The 27,522-nt window shown below is 43.9% G+C and overlaps 1 long non-coding RNA gene across 1 annotated transcript in view; it reads left to right on the top strand.

Annotated features, from left to right (window-relative positions):
- The window catches only part of LOC115096458, a 48,010-nt gene extending 36,868 nt beyond the window's left edge, over window positions 1-11,142 (top strand). The window contains exon 3 of the long non-coding RNA XR_003858079.1: window positions 10,901-11,142. This is a non-coding gene — a long non-coding RNA (uncharacterized LOC115096458). The remainder of the gene's footprint in view (window positions 1-10,900) is intronic.
- The last annotated feature ends 16,380 nt before the right edge of the window (window positions 11,143-27,522 follow it).

Below are 27,522 nucleotides of genomic sequence, written 5' to 3'. Positions count from 1 at the left end.
GATTCAGTCCCACCATTACCATTTAGGATTGTGAAAGTTACCCCAATGACTTCTTGAAACCTAATGCAGACTGCTGTTTTGTGTTCTAACGCCACTTGTGCATATAATTTTGATAGCTGTTTAAATTATTTCTAAACTTGGTGGTAAAATCCCCCAAGTGTCCGCAAAGGACAGTAACTGCTGCTCTATTCAAGTTGCCTCCATGCTTTATGTTTAGATTTATGATCTAAATAGTGTTTTTATAAGTTAAAAATGCTAAGGCCTCTGTGTGCATTCTTACTTTACCTCTGATATGTTCCGGACTGTGCTCCACTCTTTAGTCTTTGGACATATGGATTATTGTGCTACATTATTATTTGGACATATGGACTATTGTGCTTTCCTGCAGGATCTTGCTGCTGCCAGAACTCGCCGCTGCCGCTGCCACCAACCTGAGGATGCAGGACCCTGATTTCCCTACCTAAGGTAGGCCTTCAGACGCGGCCAATTCCTCCCGGACCAGCCGGGATAGCCTGCAAGCGACCCGCCGACCCTGCCCCCAGGCAGCCCCAGTCTTACCTAATCCCTCCCCTCGGAGGGCTTCTGGGACACTGGCCAGACCGTCTCTCTTTCACCCCCACCACTGCCCGGTGGAGTCTGCCTTCCTTCCTGTGCCTCCGGACTCGCCCAAAGCCCAGGAAGTGCAGCCTGCCCGCGTGGCCTAAGACCCCGCCCACCAACACGCTCCAGGCGGTGATGAGGGACCTGACTACTATTTAAAGGCCCGGAGTAAGCCTGAAAGATCCTTTCCTGCAGGATCTCGCCGCCGCCGGAACTCTCCACCGCCAACCCGAGGACACAGGACCCTGATTTCCCTACCTAAGGTAGGCCTTCAGATGCTGCCAATTCCTCCCAGACCCCCCGGGATAGCCTGCAAGCGACCCGCCGACACTGCCCCCAGGTAGCCCCAGTCTTACCTAATCCCTCCCCTTGGAGGGCTTCTGGGACGCCAGCCAGACCGTCTCTCTTCACTTCACCACTGCCCGGTGGAGTCTGCCTTCCTTCCTGCACCTCCGGACTCGCCCAAAGCCCAGGAAGTGCAGCCTGCTCACGTGGCCTAAGACCCCGCCCACCAACGCGCTCCAGGCGGCGACGAGGGACCTGACTACTATTTAAAGGCCCGGAGCACGCCTCTGGCACCGCGCGCCTAAGGAGTGCGACAAAGGGGCAAGCCCCTTTGTGCGCCCCTTCCTGCAGCCCTGAGTGCGACAGCCCTCTCCTCTTCTCTCTTCACCACTCATACAGGGAATCATCTCCTCACCCTCACTGAGTAAGAGCCATCTGCATCTTAACCCTGACAATCTAATAACTAAACCTAATAAGATGCAAACATACCCATACCAATCATTACCCACCTCTACCATAATAGAAGAAAACCAGCAAACCCTACCCCTACTCATCAGCATCTTAAGAGATCACTGATTCCCATCATGACCTCCCCCCTCACTCAGTTCCTTGGTCTCTTTTTAATCATGCTAACGCTACTCAACACACAATCCCTCACCAAGAAAACGCACATCCTTAATGACTACCTTTTGGATTCTCAACCTCATATCTGTGCCTTCACCGAAACTTGGTTGAAAAACACAGACATAGCGCTGACCAACCAACTGCCAATTCAACTCTACGATATATTCTCTATACCCAGGCTTAAAAAAAGAGGGGGTGGTTTGCTATTAGCGGCAAAAAAATAGCTCAGATTAATTCCTCAAACTCTGAAATCGGCCACCAAAATAGAAATCAGCCTGTTCAAATCTAACTATCTTCAAATCTGCCTAATCTACGTTCCCCCCCCGGGGCTCGTAGAAGCTGACCCTTCTCTGGTTAAAATCATAGCAAAACACATCAACTCAGACTCTCCTGCTATTATTCTGGGGGATTTCAACATCCATGCAGAGTCGATCCCACTAACCCCTAACTGCAAAGCCTTTCTTTCCTCCCTCATGGCCATGGGTTTCAAGCAAATCATTAACAAACCCACCCATAAAGTGGGCCACACTTTGGACCTTATCTTCATAAATGAAAACATCTCGCCTACTAACCCTCCCTCTTGTACTCCGATCCCGTGGTCTGACCATTCAATGATCTCCACTGAACTCTCAATAATGAAAACACCGACCCCACCCTTCCCCAAAACGAATATCCACTTCAGAAAAGCCTGCTCTATGGACGACTTCAATTCCCACCTCTCTACAAACCTACAAAACATCGACCTCACCAATGCAGGCTCTGCCATGACCTCTTGGCATAACATCACCAATTCCGTAGCTAATAAAGTATGTCCCTTGTCATCGAAGGAAATTAACCCTGCCCGACAAAACAAAAAACCTTGGTTCTCACTAGAACTAAAAAACCTTAAACAAGAGCTACGCCACAAAGAACAACGATGGTGTAAGGACCCCACCCCTGCTTCACAATCAGCCTACAAAGCCTCCATGAACTACTACAGAAACACCATACTACGCACTAAAAAAGATTTCTACGCCAATAAAATCCACAACTTTCTCTACGACACTAAGGCCTTGTTTTCATATGTCTCAGTACTTACTAAACCCACTCCCCCAACCATCCCTGATGATGAAGCTCAAAATAAATCCATCGAACTAGCAATGTTCTTCAAAAGAAAATCTCGAATTTACTGGCCCCTCTGATCCCCTTGAATAACCAACCCCCGCCCCTTTACAATCCCCCCCCCCCCACTACTCACAATCCCACTTTCGACTCCTTCGAACCCACTTCATCCCTAGAAATCGAATCCATCCTCAAGAACATGAAGCCTTCCCCTCACCCATCCAACTACATACCAACTAAACTCCTACTTACCATCCCCAACACCATCTCCAAACCTCTGGCGGATATAATAAACTGCTCCCTTTCCCAAGGAACTGTCCCCGACCTCCTGAATCTCGCCACGCTCAAACCTCTACTAAAGAAACCCAACTTGGATCCAACTAACCCTGCTAACTTTCGCCCCATTGCCAATCTTCCTTTCATCGCTAAACTAATGGAAAAACTGGTCAACAACCAACTCTCAGAATACCTAGACACTCACAAGATTCTCTACCCTTTCCAGTTCAGATTCCGTAAATTACTAAACACAGAATCCCTTCTGATTTCACTTATAGACAATATCTTAATGGGCCCAGACAAAGGTCAATCCTACCTATTAGCTTTATTCGATATCTCAGCAGCTTTCGACACCGTGAATCATCCCATCCTCATCAACTGACTTGCAGACATCGGCATCTCCAGTACCACCCTCAACTGGTTTAAATCCTTCCTCAGCAACAGAAAATACAAGGTCAGAATAAACAATAAGGAATCACCCCCCATCTGCTCTTCGCATGGAGTACCTCAGGGATCATCCCTCTCACCAATGCTGTTTAACATATATCTGCTACCCCTCTGCCAGCTCCTCTCAAGTCTAAACCTAACACATTTCATTTACGCCGATGACATTCAGATCTTGATCCCCATATCTGATCCCATCTCCAAAACCCTCAATTTCTGGAACAGCTGCCTCCATTCCATCAACCAACTCCTTTCCAGCCTCAACCTAGTCCTTACACTTCCAAAACGGTACTCCTCTTCATCTCCTCCAACGACAGTGACCCCCTCCCCAGCAACCTCAACATTCCATCAGTGTACCAATTGAGAGATCTTGTTGCCATAATAGACACCCGAATGAATTTTAAAAAATTCATAAATAACACCACAAAAGAATGCTTCCATAAGCTACATGTTCTAAAATGGCTCAGACCTCTCCTTCACTTTCACGACTACCTCACAGTTCTCCAAGCTATCCTGTTCTCAAAAATTGACTACTGTAACTCATTACTTCTAGGCCTTCCTGCTTCCACTACTAAACCTTTACAAATGCTCCAGAACGCCGCCGCAAGGATCCTCACCAACGCTAGACGAAGAGACCACATCACTCCCATCCTCAAAAATTTACATTGGCTCCCCATCAACTTCAGAATCTTGTATAAATCTCTGACCATCATACACAAAACCATCTACCATAATTACACACTCCAGCTCAAAATCCTATTAAACCTTCACTCCTCCACGAGATCCCTTCATACACCCCACGCCAAATCCACACTTCACCCCTCCATACGGAAACATGCATTCTCCACAGTCGGACCAGCTCAATGGAATTCATTACCACCAGAGCTTCGCCAGGAACAATGTCAATTCACCTTTAGAAAAAAACTGAAGACTTGGCTATTCGAACAAGCCTACCCATAATCAGCCAAGCCTCAAATAACACCAAGCCACTAATACTGACTCTTAATGCAGTCACCTATTTGATACAGTCATCTACTGAGATCCTCAAGATTTGATTACAATTCCGTATCACATATTCTCGATAAGTTACTTGATGTTAATCATTATTAACGCTAAATTTATTTCAATTTAAGTTATTCTCACTTTCATTCTAGCCCTATGTTAAAATAAGTTTACATTTCCGATTTGTTCCTAGTTCTTCGCCCCTGTTATATGTAACTTTTTCTCCGCATGTTTAGATGGTTTTCCCTTGTTTGATGTAAACCGGTACGATAAGACTTGTCTTGAATATCGGTATAGTAAATTAGTAAATTATTTTTGGTTCTCTCTGATAAAATATTCAAAATTATCCAATTAATTCAGAAAGCTGCAGCTCTTATGCTGTCTAGAACACCTTACTGGGACCACATTAGCCCTGTTTTTCAGCAATTGCATTGATTCCCAATGAAATGGTAGGCAAAATTTAGAATGTTGGTTGTGGTCCATAACCTTTTGTTTGCAGAGGAATTTTGTTCCCTTAGCGCAATGCTTACCTGGGAAGTACTGGATAGATCTTTGCATTCTATGAATGCTAATTTACTTTTATGGTCTGGGGTACTGATACGCTGACACTGGGAATAAAGCTTCTACAGCCAAGTCAAAAAGCAAAGAACGTTCCAGCAGCATTGTCTGAATTATCAGGAAAGCTGCTCACCATGTAAAAATGTTGCAGTTATTTTGTTGTAAGTTTGACAGTTGCTTGTATTACTATCCTTAACATAAAGCATGAAGGCAACTTGCACAGAGCGGCAGTTACTGCCCTTGGTGGACCCTTGGGGGTAACCTGTACAGAGTGGTAGTTACTACCCTTAACAGACACATGGGGTTACCTGCATGAAGTGGCAGTTACTGCCCTTGGCAGATACTTGGGGGTAACCTGCACAGAGCGGCAGTTGCTGCCATGGGAAGTTTGCTAGGCAGACTGGATGGACCATTTGGTCTTTTTCTGCCGACAATACTAGGTTACCATTTACTCAAGTTACCTCCTGCTAGAAACTTCAAGAATGCTGTAACACATCAGAGCTTATTCATGGGCTGTTCCAGTTTTATGGAATTCAACCTCTGAGGAGCTTAGAAGTGAAACCGACATTTGCATGTTCAAAAAGCAGCTAAAAATATTATTCTTTAGAGAGGCTTATGGATGAGCAGTATTTTATTTCAGAATGCTACCATGTGACTTTTTGTTTTAATGTTATTTTATTTTGCATTTTAATGTATTGCTTTAAATATATGCATTTTATGGATGTTTTCATTGCATCCTCATTGGACAAATGTATTTTGGAAAGCGGTAGAATAGAAGATATGTATAAAATAAATAAATAACTAAATCATGGGGGAGGAGTGTTGGGTGCTAGCTGAATTATTGGATCTTTTCTACTCATCTACCCAATAGGGTAGAGAACCAGTAAAGAAGGAAACAAAAATTGACTTGAATAAGAAATGATATCCTACAAGCGGTCAAGCTTCTACACCCGGCCACTGAAATATATCCTTGCAATGTGGACAGGAATAATTAGGCAGACTGGATTTGGTCTTTTTCTGCTGGCATCTGTTAGGTTGTTGCTGTATTACTATGGAGGTACCTGGCTAGATTCCCCACAGTGAACATTGCACTCCAGAGAGCAATTGAATATAGCTGCAAAGTTTCACTAGATGGCTAGATTTAGCCGCAGCTAAAATGGGCTGTTCCGGAGGTAGAGATAGGTTAGAAGAAGTTAAATATGTTGTCGATTTGATTTTCAAATCTATACGCGTATTTTCAAGCACACAGCCAACCTGCAGAAAGAGCGGGTGCAAGGTCCAAGGGTGCTCACATACGGACGAATTTTAAATCGCCCGCGCGCATAAAATACAGGGGTTATGCGTGTGGCCAGGCTTTGTGCGTGCTGCAAGCATTTTAGAAGGGGCCCGGCTGCATGTGTAACCCTCATTACATGCACAAGAGGGAGGCCGAAGAAAAGGAGCGCTCCGGGGTGGGGGGGGGGGGGGGTTTGGGTGGGGAGGGGCTTGTGGCGCTGGTACAGCAGCCATTTGCCACTGTTCAGGAGGATCGCGTGCCGGCAGCCTGCTGGCTGGTGTAAGGTCTGAAACAAAGAAAAAAAAAAAGGTAGGCTGTTTTCAGGGGTTGGGGAGGACAGGGGAAGAGGGAGGGAGTATGGGCAGGGGGGTAGGGAAGTTCCCTCCAAGTCTGTTTCTTAATTGGAGCAGACTGGGAGGGAACTGGGGAAGGCCACTATGCATCGCTGCATGAATTTTGCAGTATTTTTTATGACATGCGCGCGCATGTCATAAAATCGAGCATTTGTTTAAAAATCTACCCCTACGTGTCCTTTGAAGATTAGCTACAAGATACATGGGTAAATAAGTACCCATGGACCTTGCACCCGCACGGCTTACTCAAAATTGGCTCTCCCTCCTCCCCAATATGTATGGTACCTGCATTTTCCTGTGCATTCCTATTCTGTCTTAGATATAATATCCAGCATCTAGTAGCACATGCTGCATTGAGAATGAGACCATTAATATTTAAAAATATCAAACAAAGGCCTATGGGGCAATTTTCAAAAAGCATTCTCTGTGAGTAAATGGATATTTACCTGTGGAGAAGCCCCTTTTGAAAATTGCCTCCAACTACTCCTGCCACTCCACCCCCACCATTGGCAGGGGGGAGGGGGGAATGAAGCAGTGCTAGGGGCAAGGTCGGGGCTGTTCAGCAAGGTACACACAGGGAATGTATTTTTAACTGTCCCAGTAGGGAGTTTGCATCTGCAAACTCTGCAGATACCTATGTGCTTGAGGGTGCTCCCCTCCTCACTGGGTTACTGATTTTCAAAGGGAAACGCCATGGGGGATTTATCTTTGAAAATTGGATAGTACGCTCATAGGCCTGCAAACTTTGTAAGGGAATGTGAAGGGGGGGGGGGGAGGTGCTGAAAATTGGCCTCCTAATACCAGTGGACTGTGATGCAAACCAGAGTTTATATATTCTAAATAGTCAAAGGTCCCAAATGCTACAGTCTAGCAAAGCATCTTGCTCCTTTCCATCAACTCTGAGATGATACTTAATTAAAAAAAAAAAAACGAGTGAAATTTTTAAATATTTGCTTTCCAATTCATAATGATATGCAGGGAGCCATCAGTTATAAATTGCGTAGGCTGTTTTATGAGTTAATACATGCCAATGATGGGATAATATAAATGTAAATGTCACCTTTCATGTGCTCATATCTACTCTATAACCTCAACATTTATCTCTCGAGAAGACTTAAAAGAATTTAAAGGGACAAACGCTCAGATTAGCACAGGATACTCAAGGAGTTCCCCCTTCTCGTCAAATGTATCGCCACCAGAACCCAAGAAGTCACTTTTTTTCAATTACTTTCTTTCAATTTTAAAATTTGTGTATACAGATCCATGTCACTTCCCTTTGTAGCACCTTGTCCTCCACTGCATGCCCAAAACAGTTCCATGTCGCCATGCTTTCCGCTTCAGGGGCGGCAAACCTTCATGCCAAACTGCTCCAAATGATCATCATCTTGGCAGCTGCAGCTTATCTTTCTGCAAACTGAAAAACACATGCCGCAGGTATTTCATGATGTCAAAGACTCCAATCATGTGTCACTACGTCATCAGTTATGTTCCTTCTTGGTTGATGACCTCATCTTTGTTCCCGCTGGTTCACCATTTCATTTACCGCTGCTCATTTCATAGCCCCTTCCTACAGAGCAACAGTCAGAACCTTATTAGTATTTCTCATATGAGGACCATACGATAAGTAAGCTGCAATGAATAAGTCTGGCAAGCCCACGGTAGATGCGGTGGCACTTTTTTTTTTTTTTATAGTGATCTTATTATAAAGCTCCAATAAACATTGCAGTTGCAGGTGCCTTATGATAAGTATTGCTGTTTCCGTATGTCGTTTATGAACAGCTCCTTTTTTTTTTCAGGAGAGATTGATCCAGATCTGGTTTTACCCTCTTTGATGCAGGGACTCGTAGTTCTGATTTCCCTATTGCTTTCCATATGAAAAGCAGGATTACAAATCCATGTACGCATCAGTGCGGTAAAACCAAGTCTGGATCAGCCTGTCCTAAAAAGAAAAAAAAAACAACCCAGAGTCAGTTGGCAACCCTAATCTATAGCAACAGCATGCAGAGATAAGAGGTAGGGAGCATGTCACCCAGTCAAAGAAGTTAACTGTCTGAATGCCCCTGGGAGCTTTATAGTGCTACCCTACTTAATTTCTAATGTGATTTGATGCCGTTTTTTTTTTTTCCAGTTCATGCTTCCAGTACCTGCTTGAAACCTATGATAACCCAGGATACTGGGCTTGATGGACCTTTGGTCGGACCCAATATGTTCTTAAAATTACATGTGTGAAATGCACATGCACAGGCCAAATCAGGAGAGCTGCTTGGTTGATAAAACCTTTAACATTTCCATAGCAGCCTTTCAAAACCATAGCTTAGCATTCCTGAAGAAAGACCACAGAAAAGCCATAACCTATCCCCAGGGTTTATATGCGTGATCCATGGTAATTCCAGATTTCAGGCAAGGCATATGCCCTACAGCCAAATGATACAATTTCTAGACCTAGTAGAGACATCACTCTGGCTGATAGTGAGCATGTGACCAAAGTCATAATTCACAGACACAAAGATCTCTATTCAGGACCAATTTCACTGAGCAGCAAGGCCCTTGTGGCTTTGCATCCATAAGGATTATTGCATGCCTCAGGAGGTTGAAAGCACTCATCCAGTCTCACCTAAGGTGTGCAACAACAACTCAGAAATGCACAGCCAGAGTTACAATACAATTGATTATTTCTTCTAGGTTAATCCTTTTGCATTTCTTAAATTTAACCATACATGCTGAGCACTATTCAGACTTTCTAAGAGAATCTATTTAAGTAGTACAGGTCTCAGCTTTCCATAGTAATTTTCTTCCAATCTTTAAAAAGTTACAGGGATTTTTATTTACTTACTAGTATTAGTAATATGGCAGCATCTGGTGTTGCTTGCATTTTCAAATAATTCAAAAGAGCCAAGCTTCACAAAGTAGTAGCAAAAAACACAGTAATTAATAAATAAAGGCATGTAACCATCAATTTAACCCTCTCCAAAGTGTATGCCACAGCCCTTGGGTCTTTGCATGAATACATTGTTGCTGTTTTATTTAATATGTACTTTATTATAAATGTTGTCAACTTGACTTGGGCAAGGGCATAAAGGAAAGGTGCTTTTAAATAAAAGTTGATGATTGATTGATTTACTTATGGAGACTTTTTAATCAATTTATTTACAGCCAACCCAGGGCAATTTATAGCAGTATAAATAACAAATCATAACTTTCTATTTCTTTAATAAAAATCATAACAACACAAAATATAACAAAAAAAAATCAATAATCAGTCTAACTAAAATATTATAAAATCAATCCTAGCAGCTCACAGTCCCACCTAATTAATAACGATATGCATTGTTAAATCATAAATCTTGAGTACCCTTAGTCCTCTTACTATTCAAATCCTCCCTCACTGTATGCTCCTCCACTCCTGACCACACATCAAAAATCATTCTAATGGCTTGACCCTATCTGTCATTGTAACTGACCATAGAAAGCCTGTTGGAAAAGCCATCCTTTAGTTTGGTTCCTAAAGCTAAGACAGCCATTTTGCAGCCTCAAAGCATCTGGCAGGCTATTCCACAACTGGGGGGCAATAACTGAGAATGCTCTTCTCTAGTCTTAGCGCAGTTCTCCCTGGAACTACTAAAAATTCCTTCCCTGCTAATCATAGCTGGCATTTTGGCAAATAATGAGACAATTTCTCTGCTAAATACGGATGCCCTTGATCATTCTGGGCTTTATACACTAATATAATCACTTTAAATTTTCAAGGTCCTCTCTAGGCAGCCAGTGTAGTGATTTCAAGACAGGAAAGACATGAGGAGGAGGAGGAGGAATATGATATATGAATTCTGCTGTCTATATAACCCCCTTATTCACTGATGTTTTATGGAGAGTTGAGTGAAGCTCCTCTAACCCAGCTAAACAGGCCTCACAAATCTACAGCGGTCTGTTTTTCACACATTGTACAGCAAACAACGCTCCTTACTGAATTAGTTCAACCTTTTTAACTCTAGGCAACCTTCAGGACACATTGCCATGAAACACTCAATCCCCCAAATAAATGCCTTTTTTGTTACCGAATACTAATGGCACCACCTATGTAATGTACGACCCATATTTTTTGATAAAGGTGCCCTATTGTAAACCGTTATGATGGTGAATAACTTAATGACGGTATATAAAAACTCTTAAATAAATAAAATAAATTAAATAAACAATACTGTTTTTGCCCAACCGCTTTGGGTTAAGTTTCCCCTTCAGATTGTATCCTTTGGTTTGGTTTATGAAATCCATCTTCAATAATACAGAGCAATATTCTGTTTCCTCAAATACTTGTATATTATTCACATGCCTTCCCAACCCACACACACCTCTTAATTCTTTAACTTTTGTTACTTTACAGATAAATTATACTTAATGTGATGAAAAAATATCACAAGTCGGCAAGCGTTTCCTGACTCCTAAGTTCCAAGAGTGCCAAGGATTTTATCCAGATTTGGCAAGATTTCAGTTTTTAGAGCTCTGCAGATGACACAGCACTGTTTATATGTGATTTTAAAAGCGATGTTTGTTTTATGATATTTGTAAAGTTTTGTGATTTTATGTAATTTTATGAGTGTTTTATTGTGAGCCCCCTAGAGCTCTGTATAGAAGGCATGTAAATTGGAATGAATAAATAAATCAATAAATCATCGGAGTCTTTTCTTATTCAAGGTGGCAACTAGAATTCCATTCTCTGATCAGTCAGCTAATCAGACGTGGGGGTCCAGGCGTTGTTATCTCAGATACCATTTTACGAATGTCTGACATCTCACAAGAGAACATAAGAAAAATTAGGAAGGAGGAAAAACTGGGATTAGGAATCATCCTTAGTGAGTAATGGAAATAAAATACTGAAAACCCTCAAATTATACTATGGTGAACTTTCCAGAGTAGACCATTGCATCTTAGTGAGAGTAAATTAGCAGCATACCAGGTGTTAAGTGATTGTAGCACGCAAACTTTATTTTTTCTGCAACTGTTATCTGTAAGAATCTATCTTGCACATAAATGGAACCCAGAATTCATGAATATAATATAACAATATCAAAAATGAAATCTCTTAATTAGAAAGGAATTGCATACTATAGTCTAGGTATATAGTAATTAGGGTGCTGCCTCAGCTCTCCATGACAATGGAGTGCCAATGAATGTTTCCTCTACCAATTTCAGGAAATAATCAAACAGTCGCAGACTAATTCAGTTTAGCTGAAGGCTTTGGAACACATTTAGTAAAGAAAATTGAGTATTAGATCTTCACATGATATACTATCTAGCACAGCAGCCCTCCATAATTCTTTATGAGAGTTTTTTCATGATAGAATATGATGTCTTGTACATTTTAACACTTAGAAACTAAATTAGGCCTCCCGGGAACACTTTATTCTTAAATTTAATTTAAATATTCATTAGATGGCACAGTTCCACTATACCCATGCCTCTCAGTGGGATGTTGGACAGACTGATAAAATGGTAGTCATACATAAGCTATTAATGCCTTGCTGTTGGGGCCCTGAGCAGTATGTGGTCTAAATTTCTTGTCGTTCAGTGCTTATATTCTACATTTGCTAAAACATCAGAAGAGGGAGAAAGAACAGGAAACTGAGCAAGAAAAGAAACAAACTTTCTAGATAACTATTCAAATGCAATTATTTCCAATGCTATATATATTCTTTCTGTGGCCTCTATGCTAGAGGCCTTTTGGGTGAACGGTATCCATGGAAACTGAGGCATTAGGCCCAGATGTTATTAACTCCATCGTTCAGCCTGAATTTTAGATTTTCTTTGCAAGAAAATGGATTTTAAACTGAAGCTTGCTACTTTAACCTGTTATGGTAGTCGACAAATTGCTAAGCTCCATAAGCAAAAATAAAGTGGGTTTCCAAACTTCATACTATAATTATATTAATGTGGAGTATCTAGGTATCAAAGGGCCTGTCTTAAGCCATGGGCACCTACAAATCTGAGAACATTTAGTAAGTCTTCCTCATGTGTTGGACACAATCGGTTCCCACATTGAGACTCCACTAGGGCAACAAACTCTGTACTATATTTACTGGAATGCAAATACAAAAAAGAAATATATAAGATTGCCACTCATGATCTATTGATCAAGCCTATGCCTAGCTCTATGAACAGCAACAAACATTTTCTCTCTAAAGTTGTCTCCTTGTCCTGAGGATTAAGATTTCCTGTTCTACTACTTATAATGGTTGCATGAGTGCTAGTTAGTCAATGGATTGCTTCTTCCAAATGTAGCTGGTGCTCTTTTTTTTTGTATTAAGCACAGGCACAGTATCCTTTTCACAGCAGGTCATGGAGATGTTGACTTGCATCTTCTCCAAATGGGGTAAATTATTACTGACACTTCCCCCAGTAAACAAATGGTACTCCACATCAGAGGAGCAGTCAGAAATGAATTGTTGGGGGGATCCAAGGTTAACACTGGTGGGCCCTGTTTCCAGCCCCAATCCCACCCCCATCTCTTACCTTATCTTATATGGGTCTTCAAGGCAGTGTTTACAAAATCCATGTAATTTCTGGTAATACTATGTATCACCTTCTCCTTGCCTTGTCTCTCCTGTTTCTCAGTTTCCCTCTGGAGTTAATGCAGCTACTTTTTCCATTGGAAACAATTTAGTAGAACTAGGGGTCACAATTTGAAACTCCAGGGAGGAAGACTTAGAACCAATGTCAGAAAATATTTCTTCACGGAGAGGGTGGTGGATGCCTGGAATGACCTTCTGGAGGAAGTGGTAAAGACTAAAACCGTGAAGGATTTCAAAGGGGCATGTGATAAACACTGTGGACTACTAAAGGCTAGAGGATAGGAATGAATGAAAAAAAGCATGGGGGTAGTGGGCCTGGAGTGGCACTTGCTACCCTTAACAGAATCATGGGGTGACCTGCACGGAGCAACACTTACTACCTTTAACAGAAACATGGAGTAACCTGCATGGAGCAGCATTCACTACCATGGGAAGCTTGCTGGGAAGACTGGATGGACCATTTGGTCTTTTTCTGCCGTCATTACTATGTTACTATGTTACTTTTTACAAGAATTAATCTCGCAGGCTGCTGAAGAGCAATTATGTAAATAGGGTTCAGTTTTCCACCCAGCCCAGGTACTCCTGAACTTTAAAGGGGAGGAGGAGGGGGAATAATTACCTGCCAAAAATAACAGAAAGACTTTGATGGCCTCAAACCTTTACATGTCTAGCCAAAGGGCAGTGGTGTTTCCCTATTCAAGTTATCTCTCTTAAAGGCACAAAGGATCATGGACCGGGAGTGATTACAATGCCTCCAGACCCTCTAACTCCTGCTCACTCCTGCTTTAAGGTGCTGACTCACATGAGACATTACACTGCTGCAGGCGGTTGGGCCTGAGCCAGAAGTGAGAGGGCAGAGGACCCCCTGAGACCTACCCTTGACTACACAGAGAGGGCCGGATTTTAAAAGGGTTACGCGCATAAGGTACGCGCGTAACCCTTCTAAAACGGCCCTGCGCGCGCCGAGCCTATATTGCATAGGCTTCCGGCGCGTGCAAAGCCCCGAGACGCGCGAAAATCCCGGGGCTTTCTTGGGGTGGGCGTGTTGGGGGGCTTGACGCAGTCGGCGCGTCATACGGGGGCGGTGCCACGGGCATGGTTTCGGCCCGGGGGCATTCCGAGGGCGTGGCCGCAGCCTCCAGACCATCCCCCGGACCGGAACATGGCGCGCGGCAGCTGGCCCGGCGCGCGCAAAGTTACGCCTGCTTCGAGCAGGCGTAACTTCTGCGACAAAGGTGGGGGGGTTTTAGATAGGGCCGGGAGGGGGGTGGGTTAGGTAGGGGAAGGGAGGGGGAAGGTGGCGGGAAGGTGGGGGGAGGTGGAAGGAAAGTTCCCTCCGAGGCCGCTCCGATTTCGGAGTGGCCTCGGAGGGAACGGGCAGCGCACGCAGGGCTCGGCGCATGCAAGTTGCACAAATGTGCACCCCCTTGTGCGCGCCGACCCCGGATTTTATAAGATATGCATGGCTACGCGCGTATCTTATAAAATCCGGCGTACTTTTGTTCGCCCTGGTACGCGAACAAAAGTACGCGTGCACGCTCTTTTTTAAAATGTACCTCAGAATTTATTTATATTCTGCTTTTCACACTTTAAAGCAGATTACATTCAGGTTTTGTAGGTAGGATTCCCTATCCTCAGAGGGTTTACAATCTACGCTTGTAGCTGAGGCAATGGAGGTCCCAAGGAACAACAGTGGGGCTTGAACCCTAGTCTCCCTGGTTCATAGCCCGCTGCTCTAACCACTAGGCTACTCCTCCACAATTTATTGTGTCATGTTAGCCCACTTGAATACGTAGAAATACAGTAAGTGTCAACAAACAAGTTGTAGGTGATACTTTTAATTGGACTAACTCAATACATCTGTGCCTAGCTTTCAAAACCTATGCTCCCTTCATGAGGTCAGCAAAGAGATACTATAATTACACTGGTTTAAAAAAAAAAAGTACAGAATTAGCTAGGCAGGAGGTTATCTGTATATGTTAGGAAGTTACTGATTACATTACAATTACAGCTCAGTAAAGCAATGAGATAGGGAGGGGAGCTTGACAGAGGTGACAGAGACAGTAAAACAAATCCATTATCAGATATAGGGCTTCTTGGAACTGTAAAGTTTTTCCATCTCTGCCCTCTCTGTCAAGCTTCTGCTCCTGCCCCATTCCTTTACAGAGCTGTAAATTGTAATGTAACCCACAACTTGTTGTACACAACCTCAAACCTAGCTGATTCTATATTATATTGACCCAGTGGGGTCAATATTCAAAGCTGACAGTCAGGCTGATATAGTACAGTGTGCTCCGACGGAGCACACTGTTAACCTGCCCTAGGACGCGCGTTTTCCCTTACCCCTTATTCAATAAGGGGCGGAAAATGCACGTCCAACCCGCGGGATCTAATAGCGCCCTCAACATGCAAACGCATGTTGATGGCCCTATTAGGTATTCCCGCGCGATACAGTAAGTAAAATGTGCAGCCAAGCCGCACATTTTACTTTAAAAATTAGCGCCTACCTTTGGGTAGGCGCTAGTTTCTGCCGGCACTGGGAAAGTGCACAGAAAAGCAGTAAAAACTGCTTTTCTGTACACCCTCCGGCTTAATATCATGGTGATATTAAGTCGGAGGTCCCGAAGGGTGATATTAAGTCGGAGGTCCCGAAGGGTAAAAAAAGTAAAAGTAAAAAAAATTTTTAAATGGGCCGGCGGCTGTTGGGCCGAAAACCAGACGCTCAATTTTGCCAGCGTCCGGTTTCCGAGCCCGTGGCTGTCAACGGGCTCGAGAACCAACAACGGCAAAATTGAGCGTCGGCTGTCAAACTCGCTGACAGCCGCCGCTCCTGTCAAAAAGGAGGCGCTAGGGACGCGCTAGTGTCCCTAGCGCCTCCTTTTGCCTGTTTCTACCGCACCACCTAATTTAAATACAGAATCGCGCGCACAGGCAAGTGGCCTGTGCGTGCGCCAGGAGAGCAGGCGTTCGTCCGCTCTCCAGCGGACTTTACTGAATCCTCGGCCCGAATGTAAGAAACTTAGCTGGTTAGAGCTCATCTGGCTAAGTTACGATGTATATTCAGTGGCATGGCGAGGTCGCTGAATATATGCGTATATACATGCACTTAGCCAGATAAGTCTACCCGGCTATGTTTAGACCTGCTTTACGGTGCATCTAAAGTTACACGAATATTTAGGCGGCTAACTCCGAATATCGGTAATTAGCCATATAAGTTATACGAATAACTTGCTCCACCCCCAATCCGCCCCATACATGCCTACTTTTTGTGCGTGTAAGGGACTTATGCAGCTAAGAGGTGGCCGTTGAGCGTAGGCGCATATTCGGCAGCCGCTTCTTAGCTGCATAAATCCCGCTTATCCAGCTAAATAGCACTGAACGCACTTTGAATACTGGGCACTGTGTAATTAATTGCGCTATATCCATTCACTGACCTGATGAAGGAAGCCTGGCTCTCATAGACACAGTTGTATTAAGTTAGTTTAATAAAGATATATATCACCTACACTTGCTTGTTGACCGTTGTTTCTACATCTTTGAGCTGGAAGACATGCAGGTCTTTACAGGCACAGCAAGTTAGTGCTGAACAGGCACTCCCTCCTCCCCTCCCCCCTGTGTTAGAGGTACAGCTTTCCCAATGAGTTTAGTTAAAGTTTTGGGCAGCAGGTCCCAGCACACAGTATCCTTACTTTGGTACATCGAATGTTAAAGTCCACTGGCAGGAAAGTTAAGTAGACCTGGTTCTGATTGGGTTCAAAAAAGGAAACGTTTTGGAATCAAGGAACCTTTTGGGTAGTCTGAGCGGCAAAATGACCATTTTACTGACTGGAAATAAGGGTCTTAAATTGTAGTATAAAATCATCAGGGAACTTAAAAGTTACTTGCAAAATTATTAGCAAGGATTGTTATCTACCGCCTAAATTATTACTCAGAAATGTATCCTATCTGTCATAGTTAGCGTACCCATCCAGCCTATGATCACAATGATGCTGCTGCCTGGACTTGTTTGAGCTTATTTCACTTTTAAGGTAATAGATAGGTGCTGCACCCTAACAAATTATTGTAGATGACATTGGAATCCGCATTGAACAACTTCCTTTGGAAATCAGCAGAATATAAGAATGGCTAAATAAATTAATAGACTTTAGCATCAATCTTGGCCATGACTTCCAGGTATTAGGAAAGCAGTGATTTTAATTAGTATTAATAGAAAGGATGTCATGCTTATAGAAGAGGTGATATTAGCTTACTCGCTTCCCTATCTCACAGCAGCACACAAAAGTACCTCCTCCACTGAAATAAAAAAGGATATGCATCAGTTTCAGTCCTTATTCCGATGTTTCAGTGTTGTTTTATTTTATTTTTTCCTGCATGGAACTGAAAGGAGCACACATTGATTCCCCATAAATCTTTGAGCCCTGGAAACCTCTCACAGGGCTTACTTCTGCTTTGCACTGTACGTGGGCGGTGATTAAGAATAGAATCTAATTGCCCTGCTCAATGGACGTGGCGCAGATTTAAAGCCTCTGCTTTCTTACTGAGGTTTGCAGTTGTAATGAAGGCACCTATTCTTCCCTTGCAGGAGTCACTAGGAAACTTCACATGAAACTATTTTCACATTTTAAAGAAATTATAGTCCAAGAGGTTATGATGGAAGGCTCAAAGAAGGTAGACTCAAACGTAACATTAGAAAGTATTTCTTCACAGAGAGGATGGTGGTTACATGGAACATCCTCCCAGTTGAGGCGATGGGATGAAAGAATTCAAGAAAGTCTGGAATAAGCACAGAGGATCTTTCACTGCAAAGAACTGAATAGAAAGTTTGAGTTCCACGGGGATCAATGGCATTGCAATAGTTCAGATGGGCCTTCTTATCCTTATCTGCTATCATCAATATAAGAATCTATGTTTCTAGGTTACAAGCTACAGGAGATGCTATGAAATGAGAATACTGTTATGCTGACAGTTTGTAATTTTTTTAGCACTGCTGCTTGCTTTCTTTTGTTTATGAATACGAGGTAAATTTTTGAACAGCCCGCATAGGAAAGTCAGGAAAAATGCATCTGTGTTATACTAATTTCCAAAGCAGACTTATGCTTATGTCCCACCAAAGCTACTCTGCACAAGTTGCACATCTTACATGGTACAAACATTTATGCCTGAGAACATATGTACATGCTACCAGATTATATAAAGTATACACATAAGTCCAAACCCTTATCAACCTACATCCCCAGGAATACATTTGCTCAGTTTGAGTAAACTTATATGTGAAAGTTTACCTACAAATAAGGCAAGCAATGTAATGAAAGGCTCTTCTGAGTGTTTTATGCAAAGTACTATGTGTTGCATCAGTGGACCCTGGAGCTGAGTGAGGTTGACACTACTTGCAGGAAGGGGCCCTACAGGACCTCACCGTCAGTGGGTGGTGCTTGCTGGTGCAGAGGCTTAACCGGAGCGTCACCAATACCAGACCATGGTCCCTGTAGGTTGAGCCCTTGGGTGCCGGGGCCGACTGGACAGGTGCAGGCCTCTGGATGTCGTGGTGAGGCAGGCGAGAAGAGTGGTCAGTGCAGGCCGAGGTCAGAGCGGCAGCAGGCAGCAGAGATGAAGACAAACCATAGTCGAGGCGGGCAGCAGATCAAGCAAAGTCAAAGGAGGTTTGAAGTCAGCCAGGGGACAGTCCAGGAGGAAGGCGCAGTCGATGAGCAAGCCGGGGTCAAGACAAAAGAGACAATCCAGTAGCAGAGGGCAATGGAGAAGATGGAGTGGGTGTCAGGAACCAGGAACCAGGTGTCAGGGAACAGGAGTCAGGAACCAGGAACCGTGAACACTCACAGGATTCAAGGCTGGCAGCAGGGACATGGAGCAACTAGCCACTCAGAGAGTCGACCTGTTGCTGAGGCTTCGGTGCATGGTCCAGGCTGCCTTTAAATGAAGAGACATGGGTGATGTCATTGGGAGGTGCCACGGTGGATTTTCCACCGTAGGCCCTTTAAATCCTGCGAAACACGCATGTATGCACCTATGAAGAAACCCTCATCAGGGAAGCATCCCTTACGCGGCGCGGCCCGTGTGGCAGCCTGCCATGTCTTTGCTCCCAGGGCCTTCGCAATGTCAGGGAAAGCCTCACCATTATTGACAGGTGGTGAGTGTGGCCAACAGCAGGACAGACCCAAGGCCAGCTGAACACAACAGTACCCCCCCCCCCTCCTCTAAGACCACCCCCAGGAGTCTGAGTTTCCTGGGATGCGAGGGGTGGAATACCTTCATGAGGTTATTGTCCAAGATGTTTGAAGCTGGTTCCCATGTGTTACAGAAGGATTGTAACCTCTCCAGGAGATCAAATATTCCCATTTTTTGTTCCATCGACGTATGTCTAGTATTTCTTTGACATGATAAACAGTAGATAGATCCTGTGGTTCTGGTATTCTCCAGGAGAGCCAAGAAAGAATTAGAGGCTTGAGAAGGGAGACGTGGAACACATTGTGACTCTTCAGTGAAGCAGGTAGCTGCAATTGGTATGTCACAGGTTCGATCTGGCGGGTAATGGCAAAAGGCCCGATGTAACAAGGTGCAAGCCTCATGGAAGGCACCCAGAGTCTAATGTGACGAGTGCTTAGCCACACTTTGTCTCCTGGTTTAAATTGGGGAGCTGGGCACCAGTGACTGTCTGTTGTATTAGCCTTTTTGGCAACTTTCTGCATCATCTCTTCTGTTCGTACCCAGAGATCTTGGAGCTCCTGCACTGTCAACTGAGTGGCTGGAAAGGAAACAGAGAGCAGGACAGGCAGAGGAGAGGCAGGCTGTCTGCTGTATACAATCAGAAATGGAGAACATCCCCTGGCGGCAGTAATATGGGAATTGTGAGAGAATTCCACCCATGGAAGAAGAGAGGCCCAGTTATTTTGATGTTCGTGAATGAATGCTCTCAAAAAGGTCTGTAGAGTGTGGTTAATGTGTTCTGCCTGATCAATCGCTTGCGGATGGTAGGCAGTAGTGTAATCCAATGTAATGTTGTACTTCCGACAGAGGGCTTGCCAATATTTGGCCATGAATTGTACACCTCTATCAGAGATGATATGTTGAGGCAAGCCATGCAGGCGGAAAACACGAGTAGTGAATAACTGCACCAACTCGGGTGCAGAAGGAAAACCTGGGAGAGCAACGAAGTGGACCATCTTGGAGAAACAGTCAATAATGACACAAATAGCACGGCAGCCATTAGAGAAGGGAAGATCCACCACAAAATCGGTGGACAGATGGGTCCAGGGTTGCTTGGGGGCTAGCAATGGCTGTAACAGCCCCCAAGGTCATCCCACCAGTGATTTTTGTTGAATACAGGTGGGACAAGGGTCAATATAGGCCTTAATGTCACTCTGCATCTGGGGCCACCAATAATACTGCTGGACTAGCACGAGCATCCAGGCCCATCCCGGATGTCCATGACATGAAAATCATGGGACCATTCCAAAACTTTCTGATGGAGACAACATGGAACAGCTGTCTTCCTTGGCGCGATGGGCAAGGATGCAGCTAAGAGGATGTAGGCCAGATCAAGGATATGCCCCGGGGAGTCAGGTATATCTCCTGCCTCAAAGGACCGGGAAACAGCGTCTGCTCAGATATTTTTGGCCCGCAGGTTGGTATCTCAGCTCACACTCGAATCGGGTAAAAAACAAGGACCATCAAGCTTGACGAGCATTCAAACTATGGGCCCGATGGAGGTGCTCCAGGTTCTTATGATCAGTGTACATTACAATTCAGTGGTGTGCATCCTCCAGCCACTGTTGCCCCCCATGTCTCCCAAATTTCTCCCTCTCTATCCTGTTCCAGACAATTCCCTGCCCTGTGTGCAGAAACAGGATTCCTGTCTTCTGAAGCAGACCCCCCTCCACCACCAACACCATAGCCACATGCATATTGAAGGAAAAGCAGCTGCAAGATTAAGGAATATGTGTTGACTTGCTCTGTCTTTGTGCTACCATTGACTGCAGGAGGGAAAAGATAACAAGGGGAGGGGAGAGGGAGTTGGCAGGTTCCTCTAAAAAGGACTTAGGTCCCTCTCAGTATCACTAGGCACCAGCAGATCTTCTAATGTTGGTAGACCAGGGCAGATTTATTTATTTATTTAGATTTTTATATTCCACTTTTCGGCACTTCAAAGGGTACATCAAAGCAGCTAAATGCTTTTCAATATGGACTTCAGGATGCTTAAAAATTGACCATTAGAGCAACAATACCTTAGGGGTCTTGATTAGAGTTGGACTTCATGTGAATTTGGGTGGGGAGGTCTGGACTGGGGACTTTGAGGGCTCAATTCTGAAATTTTGCTATGGGGCCCAGGAACGTCTGTGCGTGCCACTGAAGGCAAACTAAGGTACCTTCCTTGGGCAACTCATTCCAAAACGTTTGTTAGTCATAGGAAAAGTATAACATCTACCAAAGTGCTTTGTTGGTTTTCCTTTCACAAATTTTATTGTTAGTGGCCTGCCGTGATTCTTCCTTTCTACCGTCGGCATTCATTGCGTTTCAGTAACTCTGCGCGCCTACAACTGCAGGTGCTGATAATTATTGCACAGGCAAGGAAAAATCCTAGAGCTTCAGCTACAGTTGAAATTGCCCTTTGCATGCAAGGAACAGTAAATAAAACTCAGTAATGGCACAGTTTGATGTTAAATACTGCTTCATGCAGGCTCCCTTATTTCATAAACCCATTACATGACAAACCTTTTTCTTTTCTTTTGTTTATTTTTTCTAAGTGCTAAAAAAAAAATTCAAGAGACCCTCCCCAGGAGTCCCAAGTGCTGAAAAAAAAATTCAAGAGATCCTCCCCAGGAGTCTGGGTTTCCTGGGATGCGAGGGGTGGAATACCTTCATGAGGTTATTGTCCAAGATGTTTGAAGCTGGTTATATTTGCATGCACCGGAGAGATTATTATTAAAAAACAAAAAAAAACAACTAACTACAATATTAGGCTTTAAAACATGCCTTAGAAATTACAGGCTTCAATTCTTGTTGAAATTAGTATAGGACCTTCATAATCCAAAGTTTACAGTATTTCCACTCCATTTATTGAGAGGTCACCAATGGGTTTCTTATGTATGCCCAATTCTAATCATTGATCCTATAATTTTAACTGTTAACATCATTTAAAAGCTAAGTTGTCCCATATTTCTATTCAAAATTTACTGGTTTTAAGTGCAATCTAAAAAAAATTAGGTAGATAAAAATATAGGTCCTAGCATTTAGAAACACCCATTGGTGACCTCTCTATAAATGGAGTAGATATAAGTCCTGAATTATGAAGGCCCTATACTAATTTCAACAACACAGTCTTTGTAGATGGAGGCTAAAAATCAGTTTCATAGAAAGAAGAGCTTGGCTCAAATAGTATATACATTTCAGAATTTCATTCTCTTGATTGGACTATTATACTTAGCATTTAGGCTTCCGTTCTTGCCAGATATCATTTTCATGTCCTTCCTCCCAATGGGAATCTCATTTCTATGCACCATATTAGCCCGATTATAAGACAGCCCTGAATAGAAGGCAATCCCCTTATATTTGGAGTAATACGGTAGAATGGGAGGGAGAAGCCCCTCCTAAGGCCACCACTCGTATTGATGTGTTATTTTTGTACACTGCTGAGAATGGGCTCTGGATTAGCAGGTTATGAATTACTATAAATAAATAACATATATTGGTTGCCTCAGGGAACAGGATCAGGGGAGCATCAGGAGGAGGAGTGGCTTTTGCAGCAGCTGTTGCAGCAGGGAGCCCAGAAGGAGGAGCAGGAACATCTTTTGTAGTGACCCCTGAACAGATTTCAAGCAAGGGTAAGCATTTGGCCATGATTACAAGATAATGTAGGTTGTAAGGTGTACATATTTTCAGTCTTAGAATTTGGCCAATATGGCACACAGGCCCTACACATCAGGTCCCAGCCACTGAAAACTCTTCTTTAAGAAACCCTAAAGAATGTTACTTAAGCTTTTACATATGGGGGAGTATTGGTTATGTGCACTGTTGCAGAGGTTTTTTTAAGGGGATTTGAATATCTCTCTTTAAGGGAATAGCCCTAGGGGGGAGTGTGTCATGGTACAATATAAGGTGGTGCTCAGCGTGAGAGAGGAGACTTCCTTTGATTCAGTCAGGAGTGGGGAGCACTTTAGTGTTTCCCTCCGAGGCAGCTGGTCTACGCAGTCCAGCAAGGTCATGCTACAATGGAAACCAATAAACCATTTCTAGGCTCCTAGATTGTGCTGAGTGGCAGCCTTGGGGAGTTCTGGACCACACTATCCTTGTGGAAATCTCCAAGGAAGAGGGGGTGGGGGCGGGAAAGCCCACATGGGAGGATATTAGTAGTGAATGTCATCCTTTATGAGTACAAAGGCCTATTTTGTTGTCATTATGACAAAAAAGAAGTAATAGGAGAGAAAATGCCATCTAAAGAGGCAAACCATTAGGGGAAGTGCGTGTTGTTGTTGTTGTGATTGTTGTTGCTGCTAACTCACCGCTGTGTGAATCTGTGAGACCATATGTAAGATTTTTTTCTTTGCCTGCTGGAAACCCAGAAGAGAAAATAAAAGTTTAGGGGGGGGGGGGTTATTATTGTTTTGAGTGAGACCCTTTTTGATCCCAAGGTGTGGGCTAATGAGAGGCATAGGATAATCATTAGAGAAAGTATGGGGTGCGGTCAGATGAGTCACAGAGGGGAAAGAAATGTTACTTTGGTTGTGCCTTCTCTGTCCAGCATGAGAAATGCAGCCTTTGCCTCTGGGCCAGGTCCACTACACTATCTGGGCCACAAGGCTGCAACATGTAAATGCACTTTTAATGCACAGAAACGGTAACTTTCATGCGCACACATTCGTCGGCCCGCACCCAGGGACGCCGCTATTTTATAACATGCACACATGTGTGCTCAATTGCCGTGCGCCTGTGAGCGCAAATCTCGCTTCTACCGTGTAAGTGGTGGGATTTTAATAGGGACGCATTCCGATGCCGTTGCCAGTTTTCCCAGTTCACCCAGTAAACCCCCTAGTTTAATAGCCTTCCTTCCCCACTCTTAGCCCTAAGACTTAAAGTCCCACTGATCTGCCTAAATGTTTTTGTTTTGCCACTTACACGTCATCCATAGCAGAAGTAAAGTTACATGGCAGGGGACCCCAGCGCCCGTCGGATTGCGTAAGTGTTTACGTGCAAATTTCTGCGTAAAATACCGCAACACCCATGTCCTGTCCAGACCATTCCCCACCCCTTTTTTGGAAACTTTTCATTTCTGCACGCAGCGGGAGATACGTGCGTATCCGGGTGGCTTTTGAAATGCGCTCGGCGCATGCAAGCCCGACGTGTTCGCGCATCCCACTGATTGATGCGCGTGTCGGGCTTTCAAAATTCACCTTTTACTTTGTAACCGATTTTCAGAAAGAAACTGGATGGTTTCTCTTTGGAAACTGGCTAGTTTACAGTACACACTTAGAAAAGGCTTTGCACTTGCTATTTGGGTGGGCAACCGGAGGTAAAATAGCTCAGGTACATTTACAAATTGAATGTACGCATGCTCTTTTCCTCCCCCTCCCCCTCTCCGGGAATGCCTCGGAAGCCTGAACAGACTTTTAGCCTGGCAGAGGAGGGCAGCGCGCCGCTATGCCAAACTATGAGAACCCTGCCGTGGCGTCTCAAAGGATCAGGGGCAGCAACCCATTCGGAGAGTTATAATAAAGGACCAATGCAAGCAGCACCGTCCCTTGGATGAAGGGGGATGAAGGGGGTGACCACCTTGTGTTGCCATGGTAGCCCCGCCCCACAACAGGGATAAATTCCTGCCAGATCGGGGGCAGAGCCGCGCACATAAACATTTGTAGGAGCCCACTGTGATTGATTTGTTCCATATCTCTCACCCTCTAAGATCAGCCCTGAATGAAAGTTATCAGAGCCTACAAAGAATCCTTTTTTTTTTTCCGAGTTTCAACTTGGCTATTAGAATTCTGCATTCAAAAATTCTAGCATTATAACTACACAGCAATAACAATTATATATCATTTTGCCATAAAAAATAGGCACATGGAGAAATCTGTCAGTTTCCCTAGTTAGGAAGATATCAAATATACTACAGATATAGTAGTTACAGCATGTGGCACCAAAATGTTATAAACAGTGCTTTTTTATCTTGCAGCTCATTATTAATAAATAAATAAATATAAAAAGCTGAGGGGCCATAGCAAATATCTCTTGATTTATTTTACAGCAATCTGTGGAAAGGAGAATCATTTGTTGGGTTTCTATGGTACCTAACTTAACCCCCCCTATATGGGAGTTACACATCAGTCTCCAGAGCCTAAGCTCTTCTTCCTGGGCACAGAATGAGACATTTTTGATGAATTGTGCATTGTGGGAAAATGCACATAGGCTTTGCCATGTCATCTGTCAGCTTTAAGACCAAGCAGCTTCCTTTGTAGCATTATCCAGAACTTCTTTATTGTGTAAAGACAGACACTGCATTTGTTTATTTATTTTTTTATTTAGATTCTGCCTTTCGGCACTTCAGAGCAAACTTCTCTCGGGTACTGTAGGTGTTTCCCTATCCCCAGTCTCATGGGGCAAAATTTGTCCCACTTGGAAAGGAATGGGGTCCATCCTGAGGTACACTTCCTTGAGTTAGTGCTGTCCTCTGTTGGTCATTATAGCAAAAGGAGTGTGTATAGAAATTTAGTTTTGTTTCTCATTTCATTTTTTTGTTTGTTTTTTCTTTTATTTGCTGTTTATTTCATTTTGTTTCATTTATCAGAAACAAAATAAAATATCAAAGTGAAAAGAAGGAAACAAAGCACAAATACAAAAGGAAAGGAAACCTTCCTTCCCCCAATGAAAAAAACATCAGCACCATGGACATTGAAAAATGGAAATGTCCCTCTTCCTCTATGGTCTTCCCCTGTCCCTCCACTCTCCTCAGAGTTCTCCAAATCTAATATGAGGCAGGAGTGATCTCCAGTTGCTCCTGCCATTCTTTAGCCAAAAGGGTGCCAAGCTGGCCCTTTGGCTGGCACTGTTTTTTTTTGCATGACTCAGGGCCAGCTGGCACCATTTTGAAAATGGGACGTGGTAGGGCAGCCTGACAGCATCTGCACTTTGTCAGCATCAGCAGGACAGTAAGTGAAGTCAGTATTTTCCAAGCTTCCTACAGGAGGGATAGGACCTGGGGACATCTTTAAAAAAAAAAACACAACCCTTCCTGTTCTGCACTGACTTATGAACTCACTATCTGTAGATGGAGCTATTCTCCTTAGCTTGTTTAAAACCCTCTCCTGTCTCTAAGGTCCCAGGAAAAAAATGTTTCTTCTTCTGATTGGCGTGGGTTTCTGGCTGTGCAAACTTAGCTCAGAGATCCCTGAACGGACACCATATGTGGCAGCACATACAGTCAGAATGGCCAGAGAATAGATGCAGGCTAGACTCTGGCTAGATATTCATTTATTAATTCATAATAGAAAAACAGCTCTGCATACCTTCACAGCTTATAAGCAAAGAAGCAGTATAAAAAGCAGTAGAGTCTTTCAGTCTGGGCCTCTCCTAAGTTTCCTCCTGGGCCTGGCTAGATATATACCTACCCAGAGGCCTCCTCCCGCACCAGGGTTTCCTATTGTCTGAGACTTGACTTGGACTAGACTAGATCTCTGGATCTGGTCCCTGAAGGAATTCTGGGGTTTTCTTGTGTATGCCCCTTCACAAGGCCAAACGAATCTCTGACAGTGATGGATTGGATAGGGGACCATGCTGGGAAGACCTAAATGATCTTGTGACAGAGGAGTCATTAATTTTGGGCTCATTCCATGAGTCTCTTCCTCGGGGCTTCGAGTCTCAGCTTCTTCAAATGCTGGTGGAGCCCATCCCATCAATGGCTGTTGAAGACGAGAAGAGGCCTGGCAGGGGTATTGACAGAGCCCATGCTACTGATAACCAAAGAAGAAGACTGGCTGGGCTGTTAGTGGATCCTATGCCTCCAGTGGCCAAAGAAGAGACCCAGCTGGGCTGCCAGTAGATTCCATGCTGTCGCCAACCGAAGAAAAGGAGGTGCCCAGAGTGAGAGTGAATCTGTGTGAGTGAAAGCCTGTGTATGTGTTAGTGAGAGAGTGCCTGAAAAAGCCTGTGTGTGTTGGGGGGGGGGGGGGAATAGCCTGTATATGTGAATGAGAGCCTGTTGGTATGTATGAGTGAGAACCTGTATATGTGTGTCAAATCCTTTGTGAATGAGCATGTGTGAATGATTTCCTGTGTGTATGCATCTGTGAAGAGAGAACCTGTTTGTGAGACTACGTGAGTGACAATTGAGAGAAAGCCTGTGTGTGTGAGAAAGAGAGCGCTTGTATTTGCGTTTGTGAATGTGAGCGAGTGAGCATGTGTGTGGGTGTGTGAGAAAATGAGCAAGTGTTTG

The sequence above is a fragment of the Rhinatrema bivittatum genome, chromosome 8 (assembly GCF_901001135.1).
Source record: "Rhinatrema bivittatum chromosome 8, aRhiBiv1.1, whole genome shotgun sequence".
NCBI lineage: Eukaryota > Metazoa > Chordata > Amphibia > Gymnophiona > Rhinatrematidae > Rhinatrema > Rhinatrema bivittatum.
Note: the sequence above shows the minus strand (reverse complement) of the source record. Positions and strands in the feature narration are given on the sequence as shown.